Source organism: Zonotrichia albicollis, chromosome W (assembly GCF_047830755.1).
Source record: "Zonotrichia albicollis isolate bZonAlb1 chromosome W, bZonAlb1.hap1, whole genome shotgun sequence".
Taxonomy (NCBI): Eukaryota; Metazoa; Chordata; class Aves; order Passeriformes; family Passerellidae; genus Zonotrichia; species Zonotrichia albicollis.
In genome coordinates, this window is record NC_133859.1 from 25,748,538 (window position 1) to 25,760,820 (window position 12,283).

Consider the following 12,283-nt stretch of genomic DNA (forward strand, 5'->3'; position numbering starts at 1 on the left):
GTTGCCACCATTTGGAAAAAATCTCTATACCATGCATAATCTAAAGGGATCAGGAGCTGGATCCTCAAATAATCTTTTCATTTTTTACTGAAGTGTGATTTTTTTTTTTCTTCCTTACACTGCACTGGAAATTGGCAATGGTTTTACATCTTTATCGAGTCTAGAGTCTTTTGTGAGGCTGAAGCAATTTATAATGCAAATAGAAGCTTGTGAAGGGATGAATGCTTTTTCAGTCTTATCACATCTTGATACACCTTAAGAGCTTTTTTTTTTTCCTGTTATTAACAGATGAATTGTTGGCTATCCCTGCTGGAAATTACTGACTGAAAGAAAAAGTTCGGAATGAACTTTGAAGACAACACCTCTTTTGGATGTTATTAGCTGAGCATGTGCACATGCACACACACACACACACACATCAGGTCACGATTGCATAAAAGGATGACTATTTTAAAGCAGCACTGGTACTATTGGAGGAAACTGCATGCCTATAAACAAAATTTGGATTCTAGCAAGGAAAGCTAGAGGGAAGTGGGTTGTTATCTTTGGTTCTCTAGCTGTATGAATGTTTTGGTCTTCATAAAGCTAGATAACTGAAAGTAAAAACTACTTCAAGATCATCGTGCACCATGTGAAAATAAAAGACTACTGCAAGAGACAGTAAAAAATAACCCAAACAAAAAAAAAACAACCATGAAAGGTCAGCAATTCTATTGAATCAACATTTTTATAGCTAAAGGTGGGAGTGGAGGGAATTAAATAGCATACTTAGTCCAAAATATGAAATTGTCAGATGCTAAATGCTGCAACAAGGAAATGGTACCAATGGTGAACATTGCATGTGCAACTATTGATGTTAAATAAATAAATAAATTTTAAAAACCTAGACCAATTATGTTTAACTGAGCTGAGATTAGTTATTTTAGAAAGCTATTTGGAAATGCTGTTTCATTTTGCAAAATTATTCATTGCAATGAAATGGCTTTAAAAATAAAGCTGGTAGTTTGTTAGGGTGATGATGATCGGTGCTATTGGTGGTGATGATACAGTGTGGACTGAACTGGCAAAAAATCAGTCTGCATTAATCTTAGATAAAGCATTGAGGGATTTATTTCAAATAACATGAAACCAGGCTTTCAAAAAAAGTTTGCATTGAAGTGTAAGCAAGCTTAACAATTTATAGCTACTGAGAACTTGGTCTAACTGCACAAGGATGAAAAAAGTGATGGATGTTTTTTATTCTTCTGTTCCAAATGCAAGCACAGATGCTTCTTGGTTCCGAAAAGGTTTCCTTGGGGAGGCTATTGAAGCAGAAGGACATGATGGAGATGAGATCACCTCCTCCCTTGTCAAAGTGTTAAAAATGTTCTGTCTTACTCTGTGCCTAGCACTGGAAATGAAAGTGATATTTACTAAAAAAATCCACTTGTGTGCCTCCTCACTTTTTGTTTAAAGATGACCAGATCTATCTAGGAAACAGTTCTGGCATCCCAAACTGAAATAATTAGGATGTATATAAATCTGACATAAATAGGAAGGGGGTGGGGAAGCTGTTGGTCTCTCTTGCCTAATTGATTCTGTTAAATGACCTGTAGGAGATGTGAACTGCTGGGCACTCCAATTCCCACGCTCAGGGCAAGTGGCAATTCCATGCCTCGGCAGCCCATGACAGACAGCTCTGCTGGGGGCTGCAGAATGAAAAAAACCCCAAGTGTACTATACCATACTCATCTCCATTGCCTCCATAAGTGGAGGTATTTCCCACCCACAGCCATCTGCAGGCTCCCAAGTGAGAACACCAACTGCTCTGTGGCTGCACACTGTCTCTTTCTGTTAATTCTGGAACCTCAGTACAAGCTCCTTGGGAGCAAGTTTCACTTTTCTTCCTTGGCCCAAGTGTTGCAGATGATTTAGGAGAGGCAAGGCAGAGGCAGGGCAACCTGGGATGTGCAGCTATGGAGACTGTGCCTCTCTTCCCTGATGGAAAAAAATAGCAGACATAATGTGCTGACCTTGCAAACATCTGATGAGTTTTAATAAGCACTTGTTTGGATGCCATTCATATTTATTGTTTTTGCACTTTAGGCACCTTTTACAGTGAAATTGAGCAGGTTTAATTTTTAAGGGCAACATTTTCCTTTGAATTCAACCTAAACATCTTTCCAGAGGCAGACTAGTGTCTAATACTATCTTAGAAATTGAACATCTCTAAGGTAGATTAAAATAAGATCTGAGATAAGGAAACAATTCTCAATGTTCTTCATAAATTAAAGGGTTGACTTTGTACAGGCTGTTTGTTTGTAGGTTTGGTGTTTTGAGGATTGTTTTGTGGTTTTTTAAAATTTTTACTTATGAATAGGATGACACATAAAATACTGTTCCGGTGTTTATAATGGAAATACTTACCTTTACATCACATACTCTGAGAAGAAGGAAGCAAAGAACCATCAAACAGGTCCTAGAAACAAGACATGCACTGTTGATTTAAAATAAATCATTAGTCTCCAAATCATCTCATCTTCCAGGTAGTTCCAAATATATTCTATAGGATTTTTAAGGCTTACTCAGTGGCTTTTCTACTGAGATTCAGCTAGTACCCCAGCCAATCTGTATTTACATGAATTCCCCCTTTAGCTACTGTACACATGCCATAGTTTTACTACTGTAGTGACTGATGAGAAGCCTCTTGTTTATTTACATTTGAAGCACTGTATGTGCAACCAGTCTTTCATTTTGAGTTCCTGTATGCCTTCAATTTACTTCTATCCAGAGCTGCTATTTACCTAGAGTGATTGTCTATGACAATAAATATTTACATTACAAAGTATGTGGTTTACTTTCTGAAAGACCTTCAGTTAAGTCAATAAACTGTTTTTTGGGGAAACCTATTGTTTACTCAGGCATCCAATGGAGTTAATTAACTTAAGTTTTTGCTTCCATCTCGGTATTTTATGCAAATTTGTTAAGAAAAATATCCAGAAGAAATGCAAATATTATAATTGTGTTGCTCATTGTAATATTAAATTGATTTCTACCGTATTGAAGTTACATGACTATAAATTAATAAAACACTACTACTACTGCTACTATTACTACTACTAATTATATTAGTGTTATTGTTGTTATTATTTTTCCTTCATTGCTTAGAAGCAAAATGCCCCATCTGCAAATGACTTGGGAAATGAGAGCATGTTGAAATGTAGAATGCACTCCAAGTTTATGCTTGCCTCATGTTGCAAATAATGTTATACAAAATTATCTATCTGTAAATTGCCGTTTCCTTAGAACTTGTAAAAAACCCCAAACAATATACATCCTTAAATAAAAAGAAGTGCAAATATCAGTTGAGAAGTCCTTTGAAGGCTCGTTTTAGCACTAGGAAAAACCAGATCAAAATTATTTAGCATGCCACTCTGTCATAAAAAAGTTGGAGTGAAGTTGCAGGTTGTGTGAGTATGCATGTTAACTAGCAGGAATGTGGGCTTATTCTTGGTGAAAAGGGAGCAGCAGTTTCTGTGCAAGGCCAATGTTAAAAAGGCAGCTGAATTTAACACCATCTGGAAGAAAAGATCAACTCACAACTTTCTCATATCATCAGACAAAACTAGCATCTCCTGTTCTGGGCCCATGTCTATGCAACCATACAATACTGAGTCATTATCCTTTTGCTGAGAGAAAATTTGAGAACACAATATGGGTAACCAGTGAATGACCAGCTTTCATTGTGCCTGCTTAAGTCAATTGAAATCTAGGTCTAGAGCTATGAATGGCAGTATTGTTTCCCCCCCCCCCCCCCCCCCGGGGCTGTACTAAGTGTCAGCACAGTGTAAAGAAAAACTTGAAATCTGCAAATAACTTACCAGATTTCAGTTATAATATTTTCCCACACTAGAACTAATATCATTGGTAAGATCTACAATGCCCAAAATACAAAAAGAATAAGAGAACAATGAGTTAATTTACAAGTTATTTTATTCAGATAAACTTATTCATTTTCTTATGGGAACCTGAATTCAGCATACAGAGATGGCTTATTGTTTCCTGAGAAGTTCAAGTTATAAACCAACTTTTAAAGTAATTAAGAAAATAAACTGTGTCAGCAAGCTTGTATCTTGCACCTATTCTAACTCCAACTTGGAACTGATAAAACATAAGTATAATCCATATTACACAGGTTGTTTCTGAGTTGAGTCTAGGGAAAGATTTATGCTTGAATAATCAGAAGAAATAAGGCTGAACTCGATAAACAAAGTAATAGGCAATATATTTCTGTAGGTTTTAATTAAATATATTAATAGATGTCAATGTAGAAATGCTTTCAGTTCTCTCAGTTTTTATTACCTTTTTGTTCCCACTTGATAACAGTTTCTATTATAGATGCTATTCAGTTCAGTCCTCTGTTTAGGATTCATATATCAATTGGCACAATGCAGACTAAGAAAGAGTTCAAATACATTACAAGGAGTTAGTTACATATTTTATTAGAACATCTGTGTTTTTAATGTAATTGACTGTGATTTTGTTAGTTTCATTAAATGTCATAGAGTTCTTAGCAAAAAACTGCAAAGCAATGAGCAACTACACTTTTGATGAATAATTGTCCAGGTTTAGAGCAAATTTGGGGAAGAATCCCCCAAAGAAGCTCCGGTGGGAAAAGCAGATCCAATCGGCCCCTCCCCCCAAATGGTCCAGGAGGAAAAAATACCTCCTTGGAGAAAGGTGGAAAAAAACTGTTTATTAAACAATAAAACCAAAACAATATCGAACAATGAGACCCCTTGCCACTCTAAAAGAGATGACAAACTGAGAAAACCCCGTCCTTGGGTTGCAGCTCACTCAGTCTCTGATCAGTCCCTCCGGTGCTGGAATTGTCGCAGGCCAGGCCCGGCCCGGTGGGCCAGAGATGTGAGCTCTGGTGCTCCCCTGGATGTTCAGTCCAGAGCAGGTTTCAAGAGGTCCGAAGAAAAGGGGAAAAAAACACAGTCCAGGGAACTTCTTTGCCTCAGCTAGCTAGCACTAACTAAAAAGCAAAAGAAGAGCTCTGTCCCGCTGTCTGTCCGCAGATAACACAGTCAGGAGCAGGAATGTGGAGGAGTGGAGTACAGTATCTGAAAACAAACTGCGCGCTTCTTCTCTTCCCCCCTTCACTCTCTGGAACACTCTTAAAGGTGCAAAACTTATTATTCAACATAAACAGAATGAGACGATTGGGGATAAAAGCATCATAGAGTCAACCCAGGACATTCCACCCCTTATCCCCATATCCTCTGCTTACTACTAAAACTAATATAAATTGTAACTCTACAAGTACATACATGATACATCCATTATACAGCTATACACAGACAATGGTAATAACATTCAGCAAACAGTGATATTTACACATAGGTCACCTAACAATCAGATCTCCCTGAGGTACACATCGTGTTCTTCCATCTTTTTGCATTATCCACCATGTGCAACCTGGTCCCTGAGCAAAAACAACCCCACGAATGGGTTTGTCTGTATTCGAGTCAGGATTAATCCAAACTGTCTTCCCTAATAAACCTCTGACACAAAGACATCTTCCTCAATTTGACCTCTTTACTTATGACATGTTGGCAGGCTTTTCAACCCCTTTGCTATAGCTCAAGTTTCAGGGCCCAGGTGCAGGCCACGGTTCTCTTCTTTTTCACAATTAGAGCTGCCTCCCATCCTGCTTCTTAAACACACTCAAGACAAATGGATTATTTATATCTTAGCTTTAACTATTCTATCTGCTAATAATTTACTATTTCTTATTATTTCTACTCTTGTTGCTATACTCCTAATTGTTTCTATCCTCCCTAACTAAATCTATCTAAGCTTTAACTCTTTCAGTTTCTCTAAACCCTTGATTCATAAGGACTGCATGTCAAGGGAGACACTGGCAGCCAATAATGGCTCTAGCATGCCTTTGTGCAAGTTTACATCCTCACAACATGTCAGTAAGGGTGCTGGTGACAGTGATACTGGGAGCTGCTCCCTGCCCCCCTTCCCTCCTTGCATCTCAGGAAAGCCTTCTGTGCAGTGGAGTTACCTCCTGACCAACGTGTTCCAGAAGGCTCTGCTTTTCCCTCTAGGTAGAAATAAGTTGACAAAAGCTAGTTTACAAAAAAAAAAAATATGACTCTTTAGTACTTACTAAAGCCACTTAATCACATCATGCATGGACATTTCAACGTGTTGGAAAGATTAGAGAGAAATTATGCTGTCCACAGAAAATGATACCATCTTAACATTTCAATTTTTTAAGATGTAGCTAAATCCACCTCAGTATGGTACATTACCACTTTCCTTTTTGCTTGCATGGAGGCCAAGGAAGATGAGGAGCAAGGGCAAGTACAGTACAAGGGCACCTGGTCAGACAGGGACATTCCTCAGTTCCAGCTGCCTGCTACTGCCTTTTCCAGTTCAATGTTATATCAACAGTTAGGGTAAAGCTGCATTTCTAAAATGCACCCTAACAACTAATGTTGCCTCCCCAGTATTAAGGCCTTGCTAAGTTTTTCCTTTCATAGGTAAACAGCAGTGGTTCCAACAGATCTCAGAGTTGCCCTTTCCTAGGGCTCTGCCATAGGCTAAGAATAAGGGTTAATTTTTCCATGCTAGATTTTTTTCTTTAATTACCTCTGAAGCAACATTTGATACAATGCAAATGCTGCTGGTTAGTTGCTGCAGCAATAGCAGATATACACCATCTTCTAAGAAGCAGTATTTTGAAAATTATGGTTTGTTTGTAATGTTATTCAGTTTTATTTTTTTGAAATCTGGGCTACACCTAACTAGAGGTATTTGTAAGTATTTCATGCTTTGGGGCAAAGTTTGGTCAGTGTATCTTTGGACTTGAATAGTAGAAGCATTTGGCCCTTTGTAAAGAACCTGTATGGTCTGATCAGGATCATTTAAATTCCAAAATAAACTCTATACAAAGTGCCTTACATTTCTTTTTTAAAATCAGATTTTTTAAGAGATATTTTTTCAAATAAATTACACTTATTTTGTTATTAATGTCAGTTCTCCAAAAGGGATGTTAATATTAAAATACTCTGAGGTCATTGCCATGTATAATATTTTCTTTAGGAAAGAGAGTTGGGGTGTTATAAAATAAAATCATCATGATAATATCAGTAATAGTTTAATGCAATTGGAATCTAATACTATAACCTTGTATGAGAAAGCTGAAGTCAGTAACAGAAGACCTGCACAATAAGGATAGAATGTATGTGTGATTTTTTTCTCACCTAAACCAGCAGCAGTTGTGGTACATCAAAAAATGTAAAATTAACACTCTTATGTATAAATATAAATTATTTGGTTTAGATGTTGTCCTAGGTTACAATATAAAGATGTATTCTATTCCCATCTTCAAGAGCTGTTGAAACCAGGAGGGGCATTGTTTTTCCTTATCTCCTGTTAATGGGCCCATCAATGCCTTGCAGCATGACTCCCTCCATGAGCCATTTCTGTTTAATGGGCAATCAAGGACCTACTGCATGACTCATAGAATATCAGCCCATTGTGAGATGCTCCATCCAGGGAGGAGGAGCTAAGCATCCCCACCTGGATATAATCTGGGATTTGGGACAGAACAAGCTGCCCTTACCCACTGGTTTCCAGAGGACAAGAGCAACCAGATTTTTTCTATGGGATCACCACTTCAACAAGACCATTTCATCCAGACTGCTACCACCACCCTAACTAGCAGGGTGTCAGGTTGTATTTTGACTCTGTCAGTGGTTTTTATTTTGTATTATTGCGTGTATTTAGTTTTTTTTTCTTTTCCTAATAAATTGTATTTCTGACTTGGAGTCTCTCACTGGGTTTTGCTTTCAAAGCAGAACAGCTGTTTTCTGTCACAGAAAGCAATTTCTATTGAAGCACTGTAGAATTCTCTGTAGGTGCATAGAGAAGTATAACCTTGTAGTGCTACCAACTGAAATGGAAGTGAAGCAAATTCTTCACTTTTTCCTGTATTAAATATTTGCTTCAAAAAAGACCATTAAAACCCAATTTCCTATGACTATAATTGATATAGGCATACTTTATATAGGTTATTGTTTAGTTATTATTGTTATTGTTTTATGAGCTACCAATATTTTAACAGTAGCCATAAATATATTGTTGGATATATACAAAGAATGATTTATATCTTCCTCTAAATCCACATAATTCTTACATGGCATGCGTCAGTTACATGTGACAGCTATGTAGATTATCTTTTTACTTTAGAAACACATGAATGAAATTGACATATGACCTCAAACTTGATCGTGTATGTGTATGCATATGTAAGTTTAAATCCTTAAAAACTATAAATGATATGTTCATGTGCACTTTCATTAAATAAGTTCACTACACTCCCAGCAACCATAAGCTTTATCACATTTGCCTGAAAAAGACTTGATATCCCAAAGGAATATTCATAGTACGACTAAGTTAACCAGAGTGAGTTACCTCTGTCACTGGTGTGTCTACACCGACAAGTCAGAAATCTTCCATTGCTTTCCTGCATTGTTGTTTACCACTGATTGCCAATGCAACAATCTAAAAGAGAGACTCAAGGATTTTATTTGAAATTATACTTCACTTACATTCTACTAGGAATAATATTTTATTTGCTATAGAGTATTCTAAGCCTACACTGTAGTTATAAGCCATATTTTTCATAAAAAGAAACTAAAAAGAAAATCAGTATTTATGCTTTCATAATTTAAAAATTATTAATCACATATAATCATGTTAGATATCGGAACATATAAATATATTTAAATTACTATAATTTTAGTTTAAATACATCTCAAATTCTTAAGAGCATTGCATGTAAATATTGTCTTGGTTTGAGACAATTTTAAGAGGTGGACACTCTAAAATGAGTTTCCTCTCCTTATAGTTTTAATCAATCCCTTTCCATCAATAAGGAGAAATGATCACAAGTAGATATAAGTAAAAAATCCCCCAGTTTACTAAAAAACCCAAAATAGCAACAGGCAAAAAATAACGGTAATAGTCACTAGTTACAAAGTTGCTGAAATTTCATGGACTCCCTGGGAACAAAGAGAAACTCAAAATGGTGGAGTGACCCCTGTGCCTGCCATAGGTTACCGTGTAGTCTGGAAGACAAAAGGGAAATGGCAGAATAACCCCGCTCGGCTCAACCTTCCTCCATGAACAAAAAAATTGCAAGGTAGGAGCTAACAAAGAAGTTCTAGTGGCAAATGGGAATTGCCGGTGTGTGTGAGGACAGTGTTGCCGCTTGCTGCAGCCTCCTGCCATCCACTGGACTCCACCGGTGTTGGTGCTGCTGTCTCTGATCCCTGTTCTGATGGGGGGAGAAAGAAAAGAGACTGTCAAGAACTGATGAGTGGTGGCCCGACTCCGGACCAGTTCTGGCTCTGCACTGCCAATAGGTGTTGGAAATTTCACTCTGAAACAGTTTTTGATTGTGAAATGCAGCTTCTCAGGTTGCTACTGTTGCAAGTAGAGCCAGGAGACAAGAGGCAAGAGAGGGAGCTCTCCCTGTGTGCTCCGACTTTAAAAAGCCTGGGGCACCCCCCAACCCCTGCCCTGCCATTCAATTTTCTGGCTGCAGGGTCTTAAAGAGACAGTAACAATTTGAGGCACAGACAAGAACATTTGGGTTACCCAGGACAAATATTTGATGCACTACTTAATTATTTATCAAAACTAATTAAAATAATTGTAGGCCAAAGCATAACTTTATTTTCAAATAGCCTTTTTGTTTTGTACCAGGTACAAAAATGTTCCAGATGTATTAAAAAAACCCCCAAATAATCCCCCCTCAAAAAAAAAAAAAATCCAAACATCCAATTTTCCTTCATTAAATGCAATATTTTGGTTTGGATGAATAATACTTTTACAGTGATGCCATTCTTATCATGATCATGCTGTAAATTCAAATATACATTAATTGATATGTATATGTAATTTCTATTAGCAGGAATAAAAGAATGAAACAATTAATGTGGGTGGGATTCAAACCCAAAACTGGACAAGAAAATAAAACTCTATAGTCAGACAGCTACAGAGCAGGTATTTGTTCATTCAGCACTGGGAGTGAGTGGGATCTTTTCACCAAAACTCACTGAATCCTCTTTAGCCTTCAGTTACATTTTAAAAGGCCTTCTGTGCAACATCACGATTACAAAATATCATTAGCATGCTCATATTTGCATAAAGCTGTGTCATGGTTTTACAACAGTTTGTTGCTTTTGCGCATCTGTCAGTTTCTTCTCTGATGGTCATCAGTCTTCTGATGGTCTTTTGATGAACTTCCGTAGTCTTCCTCATGTTTGAAGTTTTTACCTCTATCTTCAGCGCATGCCTTGTGCTTCTTGTTTTCCAGTCTAAATTGCCTTTAACTAATTTTGCAATTTGCAAGTTCCATAAAAACTTGCTATCTTGCTCTTGATGGCGCTTGTTATCTCACTGGCTTTATTATCTTGCTTGCTTTGCTGTCTTGCTTGCTTTACTTGCAGATCTTGTTGCGTTACCTGTGGTTAACCTTTGTTACATACCACTTATGATTCAATCTCCCTGTCCTGGTTTAGGGCAATTTTGGGAGAAAAGCCTCTAAAGGGGTTCCCCGAGAAAGCAGATTCAAGCTGCTTCAACCCCAACTGGTTCAGAAAAATATTTCCTTGGAGAAAAGTGGAAAAAAACTGTTTATTTAACAGGTGAAACATTCACCAGCACAAAAAAAATGAACAATATTAAACAATAAAACCTCTTGTTGCTCTGAAGAGATGACAAACTCAGAAAGTCCCCTTCGTGGGGTGTAGCTCAGCTCACTTAGTCGGTTATCAGTCCCTCCGGCGCTGGAAATGCCGCGGCCCAGGCCCAGTCCGGTGGGCCACAGGTGTGAGCTGCCAGTGCTCTTTGGGGTGTTCAGTCCGAAGCAGGTTTAAACAGTTCCAAGGAAAAGAAAAAACACAGTCCAGGGAACTTCTCTGCCTCATCTGCCTAAAACTAACTAAAAGTAAAAGAGAGCTCTGTCCCACAGTCTGTCCGTCTGCAGACAACACACTCCAGGAGCAGGAACATGGAGGAGTGAGTGCAGTTTCTGAAAACAAATGCAGCACTTCTCTCCCCCCCTTCACTCTCAGAACCAGTCTTAAAGGTGCAAAACTTATTTCTCGACTAAACAGGTGAATGGGGATACAATTCAGCATCATAAAGTCACCCCAGGACATTCCACCCCTTATAGTATACAGCTGTATACAGACAATGGCAGTAACATTCAAGAAACAGTGATATTTACACATAGTTCTCACCCAACTATCAGATCTCCCTGAGGTACATATCATGTTGTTCCATCTTTCTGCATTTTTCACCATGTGCAACCTGGTCCCTGAGCAAAGACAACCCCACAAAATGAGTTTGTCTGTACTCGAGGCAGACTTGATCCACACAGTCTTCCCTAACAAACCTCTGACATGCACTACTGGGACTTTGTCTCCATCTACTGTATGCAGGGGATCAGAGTGGGCAGGGCCTGCTTGGTTGGTGGAGCCTCAGGTGCTAACTCACCAGGTGGCCTTTGCTAGATGCTGCTTCCAGTTTTTGAAAGATCCCCCACCCAAAGCTTTAAACGTGTCTTTTAACAGTCCATTGTACCTCTCCACTTTGCCTACAGCTGGTGCATGGTAGGTGATATGGTACACCCACTCAATGCCATGTTCCCTAGTCCAGGTGTTGATAAGGCTGTTCTTGAAATGAGTCCCGTTGTCTGACTCAGTCCTCTCAGGGGTACCATGCCTCCAAAGGACCTGCTTTTCAAGGCCCAGGGTGGTGTTACAGGCAGTAGCATGAGACACAGGGTAGGTTTCCAGCCATCCCGTGGTAGCTTCTACCATTGTGAGCACGTAGCGCTTGCTCTGGCATGTCTGGGGCAGTGTGATGTAGTCAATCTGCCAGGCCTCACCATACTTGTACTTGGACCACCGCCCACCATACCATAGGGGCTTCACTTGTGTGGCCTGTTTGATGGCAGCACAAGTCTCACAGTCATGGATAACCTGAGAAGTACTGTCCATGGTTAAATCCACCCCTCAGTCTTGTGCCCACTTATAGGTGGCGGCTCTACCCTGATGGCCTGAGGCATCATGGGCTCATCAAGCTAGGAACAATATTGAAATATGTATCCCAATATAACCAGTTAGATGGTGCCCAGGCCAGTTCTGACCTTCGCTGCTGGGCCACAGGCAGCACTGCGGTGTTTTACCCCAGAGATACCTTGGCTGGC